This window comes from Uloborus diversus, chromosome 3, assembly GCF_026930045.1.
Source record: "Uloborus diversus isolate 005 chromosome 3, Udiv.v.3.1, whole genome shotgun sequence".
Classification (NCBI taxonomy): domain Eukaryota; kingdom Metazoa; phylum Arthropoda; class Arachnida; order Araneae; family Uloboridae; genus Uloborus; species Uloborus diversus.
The window spans coordinates 179420743-179427078 of record NC_072733.1 but is presented as its reverse complement, the minus strand read 5'-3'; the positions used below and the strand labels follow the sequence as shown (position 1 = coordinate 179427078).

Genomic DNA, 6336 nt, shown 5'->3' with positions numbered 1-6336 from the left:
GTGTTTTAAATACATTAAGAGCTCCTTTTTCAATGCAAAAGATGTCAGTTTATGAATAAAAATGCATTCTCGGCTAAGGTTCTTTATTTCCATGGATTTCATTTTCTTTTAACCAAATCCGTTGGGTGGGGGGGGGGGGATAGGGGACTTCCATTTTCAAGAAATAATGCATTTGAAAAAATTAAGGAGCTATGAATTTTCTACTCCCCTTTATTGGTTTTGACCGCTTGACGGCCTGCACAAATGCGTCTAGGGCAAATTATATAAAAAGCGTTCATAATTTTTATTTGTCTTTTGTACATTATCCCACTTAAAATTTTAGTTGTTTCACAAAAGTACTATTTGTTTCTGAAAATTGTATGAATTTCAAGTTTACACAGAATATACAATCCCCCTTTTTTTGCGTTTAAGGGGGGGGGGGGGGCGGTGACATCACAAATGACCGCCCCGTCTGTCACCCATGCTAGGTACACCACTGACGAATGTAATTTTTTTTTCTGTCTTCTTTTGCTGTAAAACCCTCCTCCCCCTTTTTTCCCCTAAATTCTTTATTTGTTACCTACTGTCATTATTCAATTTCAATTGAATTTAATTTGTAAGAAATTTTTTTTTTCTTTATTGAAATTTGATATTGATTAACTAATTACAAAAAAGTACAAAGCCTGGTAATTTCTGGGAAATTGTTTCCAAAATTTGATTTTCCATTTCGCCCCGATTGCTCCTTTTTTCATTTCTTCTTCAATTTAGAATCTTTCCTTTGGGTTGAACGTTTAAAGTTCTTTATCAGCTGAAGTGAAACGATGATTAAAAAATCTTACTCCCTTTATGAATATTTTTCAATATACATTTACAGAAGCAGAGTATTTATTCATTTTAAACTGATCTTATAACCAAGATTGCTGTTTTGACTTTTTAATCTTGAAGATAAAGATGAAATTATGTAATCATAGTTACAAGTTGCTTGTTTTGAAAAGGAAATCTAAAAAAGTACTGTTTTGAAGATATCTTAAGATTGGGTCTTGGAAAACAAATACCTAGAAAAAATGGAATTTGAAAACAGGAATAATGAAGAAATAAAACTTTTTATTTAAGCATATGCTTATTAAATTATAATTTTAAAGAAAAAGAGAAAACAACTGGAATATGTCTTTGATACTGAGATTGTTGCTATAATTACAAGTTACAACTGAGCGGGGGGAAAGGTTGGTTTTTACATTACCAATCCTAATATGGAAGATTGTATACTCTGTTATGACTGCTCTCATCCCCAAAAGCTCAATTAGCCCAACAAACCTTTTACATGTTGCAGGGGTGCCCCTCCCCCCAAATATCGCAAAGACTCCCCCCTACAAAAGCAAGAGCCCCTCCCCAATAAACAAATACCCCTCACCACCACCATCCCCTAAAAAATTCAATAGCGCAGTCAGCGCCATAACCTAGCCCCCCCCCCCCTGCATTTTAGTGTTTTATATTCAATTTGAATTAGCAGATTTTTTCATCAAGACTTTTGGATGCAGCTAAACCTTTCACATTCGACACGAGACACAACAACAACATAATATACAATCCCCGATTACGGACTATTAATATTTCTTCGTCTGCATTTATGACAGTTAGGATTTTTTTTTTTTGATATCATGATTTTTTCTAAAGTTATTATTATTATCATTATTTTGATTATAGTTTCTCGGGAAAAATATATTTCATACAAGACGTTCTTACTATTATAGATGGTTTTATATTATAAATCAACAAAATGTACGGTTAATTTTTTTTCTCATGTATGTATTGGCTTTTTTCCCCTCTTCGATTTTTGTTTTAGACACTGTAATATTGAAATACTCGTATGCATAAAATATGACTTACCTTTAGCCCTCGGCTCATTTTTCCTTTGTGTACTATTTTGTAAAATTTTCGGTGAATTTATTTTTATGAATTCTGGATTTGCTTCTAGAAAATCTAAAATTATTTCAATGTGATTCTTTGCAACGTAAAACGTATTCTTTGAAGTATGTGCCATTAGCGTGCCAATCGTCAAAATTCACACCTTATCTTGCACGGATGGAGCAAAACAAAAAGTATCTGCGCCTAAAGACCATTGGTTGGAAGAAATCACGTGCCTCCTCCCCTCCCCCCGCGCCGCCAAAACCGGCGAAAAACTCTTCCTCCCCCATCGCGGCTGGAACTTGGGACTCGTTGCCACATCGCAATAACAATTTTTTTACCTCAGAATACCACTTTGCGAGATTTCTCGTCACGTGATCGGCTCTGACGTTACGTTTCGAACTCGAAAGTAGAAAATGTTTGGAATGACCTCCCTGGCCTGGTATTCAGCATTGAAAATAAGAAATATATATGTTTATCTGATCAGTGGCAGTTACAAGGGGAGGGTTTTAGCCGTCCCCTTGTATCTGCCACTGATACAGTGGCGGTAGTACTCTCCCCTCCCCCCCCCCAAGTCGTCGACAACAGCATCCGTTCACATTGTGTTCAAACGCTTCAAGCATAAAACGTAAACAATGGCAACAGTATCTTTACAATTCATTAATTTTTTTAAAGTAAATATTTGAACTACTACTTTGTTTCATTGCTTATGAAATTTATTTGCAATGTTCATCAAAAGTAGGTGCCTTATTCCTGGCCGATTTGGTGCTTTTTATTGTCCTCCAAGCAGTTTCAGAAATCTTTCGTACCCAAAACCGAAGGTTTGTTTATTGGGGGCATTCCCCAGCATGACTCCCCTAAAATTGCTTTCTGTATCCGCCACTGTATCTGGTATCTTTCTAATAACATTATGATATTTAAAAAATCAAGCAAGTTTAAGAAACGTTTACTACATAGATTTCAAAATGGGGAAAATGCAACATAATAGAAGTTGAAAGTGCAAAATTAAACTACTTACCTATTGCTTGGGGTGCAATGATATGAACAAAGCCAGATGAAAAAAGAATCAAAGTGAGAGGGAATGCTATCCACGCCAAGTATTGTAACACTGGATGCCTAGCCAAATCACGATATAACCAGATGCGAGCTACGAAAAAAATCTAAATTTTTATGAAAGAAAAAATTTCACTCACAGCACTAATAAAATCAGGAAATAAATTTGGTTCAAAATAAATAAATAAATAAATAAATAAATAATGGGGGCAGCAAAGAGATGTTATAAGAAAAACGAAATGGAAAACTGCATTAAGTAGAGCATCAATTAATTAACTGAACTGTCCAATTAACTAAACCAGCTTTTTTAGCCTACTTCCCCATAAAAGACTTTTAAAAAAAAGAAAAAGAAGGATTAAAACAAAGACAAATCAATAAAAGTTTAAAACTGAAAATGTTAGAAGTAGAAAAAGTGATGAGGGGAAAAGTCTGCCAAATTACTCTTATAAAATAACACTTGAGATCACAATCAAATTGAAACACAAAACTTTTTTCTCAGAAAGATCTTCGACAGGACAACCTCATTTCCAAAGGGATTTTTCCCCTTTATTTGAACTATTAAAAAATAATAATAATCAAAAAATAAATAAATAAAAAATAAACATTAGCATAAGAAGGGAAATTTGAAAACAACAAAAACCCAGGGCTGCAGAGTTGGAGGAAAAAATGAGTCTCCAACTTCTGGAATTATAAGACCTCTGGATCTACTTCCTGAACCCCAGAACTAGTTTAACTGCCACTATGCAATCCTGGCAGAGCCTGAAGGAAAAATGACCTTAACATTGTAACATTGAATAAACTTAATATTAACAATGGTAGAGTCATTGATTGCGGCAAAGTATAGAGAATAAAAACATTTTATTTTTCATGTGGTTGCAGAAACTTTTATTGCTGATATAAATCATTAATGAGATGAAAAGAAAAAAAAAAACACATTATTTTCATTCAGTAAATTTAAAGAGTTATATAAAAGAAAAGCTGCAAACTTTTTTTTTCCTTCTGAGAAATAATTACTGAGATGCAAAAATCTGAATTTTTATTTTTCAGTTTAATTTTTTAATATTAATATTTTTGTTTTGTTTTGTAATGATCAAAGAATAGAGATAAAACAACTTAGCTGTTCTTTTACTTTTATTGGAATGAAACTGTAGCAAGTTATATAAAATTTGCTTGGAACTTCTTTTTATAGTGTGTTACAAATATTTTTTACTTCATTTATTGTAGCTACTTAGTTGTAAAGTGCTATGATCTGAGGCATTTGTTTAGTTTTTAATTTTCCTATTGAAAACATTAATTGCCAAAACTAACTGAAATATATTCCACAACAGATCAAGAGAATGAATTTCAATCTAAATTCAAGTTAGATATGAGTAACAGCCAGAACTACGTGTCTTACTGATGAGCAAGCAAATTTTTAAAATTAATGAAATCAGGTCCGTCATTTGGAATTTTTCCGGTGGGGGGGCGGGGGGTCAAATATAATTTTATCAAAAAATGACGCTTCTTTAAGGGTAAAAACATGATTTTTTTTAAGTTGGGAGTAAAGGTAATTTACCCCCACCCATCCACTTAAACAATGACCTGAATGAAGTGCACTGATAATATTTACAGGGTGACCTCTAATTTAATAAAACATTTTTTAAGGTTTTCATACAAAATTACTTGATAAAAACTGCTTAAAGTTTTCTTGGCTGGAGTGAATATGAAGAAATAACATTTCCGGGCTTATTGGATGTGGTCGAAATGGAAAAGAAAATCCAGCCGTTTCGTCAAGCTCTGCGGCTCACATCATCAGTGGATGTGTTCGATGCGACTGATGGGCTGCTTCGGTGGCTCTGGTATCGAAGCAAACTCTGGTGAACGTCATCTAATCAGGAACCGGCACCCACCGTCAGTTCCAGAACGCCATCCAATCAGGAACTGGCACCCACCAGCAGTTTTTTTAAATACCAGAGTGACCAGAGCAGCTCATCAGTCGCATCGAACTCATCCACTGATGATGTCAGCCGCAGAGCTTAACGAAACGTCTGGAATTTCATTTCCATTTTTACCATGGCCAATAAGCCTAGAAATGTTATTTCTTTTAAAATTACTTGATTTTTTGTAAGTTTACTAGCAAACTATCTCTTACATTTCTAAGCAAAAATTCAACATTATTTTTTTATGTCTCAAGATGTAAGAGAAAATAGATAGGAAATTAAAAGAAATTTATGTCTTACATAAATGATCTAGACACGTTAAAATATAAGTTTCAATAAGAAAACTGGTTTTGGAAAAAATTCATAAATTGGTGTTTTCGGGCTTTAAGCATTTCATAATTTAAACAAAATACAATCATCATGTTTCAAAATTTTCAAAGTTTAATAAAAGTTACAGCTGTAAATTGGTTTTTATGTAGAACACCAGTTGAAAAACGAAGATACTACAGCCCAAATAAATGATTTAATGTTTATAAGCAAAAGAAATTTACGAAAGTAATTAACTTTTATTTTTACTATGAATAAAATAATATTTAAAAAAACTATAAGCAACAAATGTTTGATTTAAAAAAAAATATTCTTTACAAAAAAAATAAAAATAAAATAAAAGAAAAGGGGGAAAAACTCTACTTTTCTTGGCACACTGCTTAAAAGTACTAATTTACACAAAAATCAGAATGAGAACCATAAAACAAGATGAGAAAAAAAATTTGGACAGTGAAATTTTTTCGAGTTTGAAAATATTATTTAAAAATAATTAAGTAACGGTAAAAATAATGATGATAAATTTGAGACAAAATCGGCTAGCTTATATGCGCGAAATTTAACCCCCTCATTTATTAACTTAGCTATTATGCTCATAGATGGCGCCACTGAAATACTATTCTTAAATGCTAAGTTAATAAAATCAAGTATCAAAAACAATACATAAAGGGTAGAAAAGGTGGAAAATTCGAAATAATTTTTTTTTTTTGTTCCCAAAAAAAGTATCTATTTCGAAAATTGTATTCTGTTCAGCTTGATTTAAAAAAAAAAAAATCATGTTCCAATACAATGAATTCGCGAATTGCAGTTAGAATATTTGATATGATTATCAAATTAGAAACACTACCCAGAAAAAGAAGGGGGGGGGGGGCGAGGGACGGCGGTGAAGAGTTAATATTAATCATCCCTATCGTCTTTGTCAGAGATTGTATATTTGTCCCAACTGTCAAAAGTATTACTGAGGTAAAGTATTTCAATTTTCTCAACAAAAATATACCAGCAACCAAGTTAAATAAGAAAAAAAAATCATTTCAGTAAGAAGAAAAATAAATTTAAAAAAAATCCAAAAAGACTACCCTCCCAAAACCACATGGGTACAATTTTATAAAAAATTTTGCTTTGAAAAATGTTTCTGCTTTTTTTTTTTTTTTTAATT

The 6336-nt window shown here is 32.4% G+C and overlaps 1 protein-coding gene across 1 annotated transcript in view; it reads right to left on the bottom strand.

Annotated features, from left to right (window-relative positions):
• The window catches only part of LOC129219310 (succinate--CoA ligase [ADP/GDP-forming] subunit alpha, mitochondrial-like), a gene marked incomplete at its 5' end in the record, with an annotated part of 324980 nt that overhangs the window by 1305 nt on the left and 317339 nt on the right, over positions 1 to 6336 (bottom strand).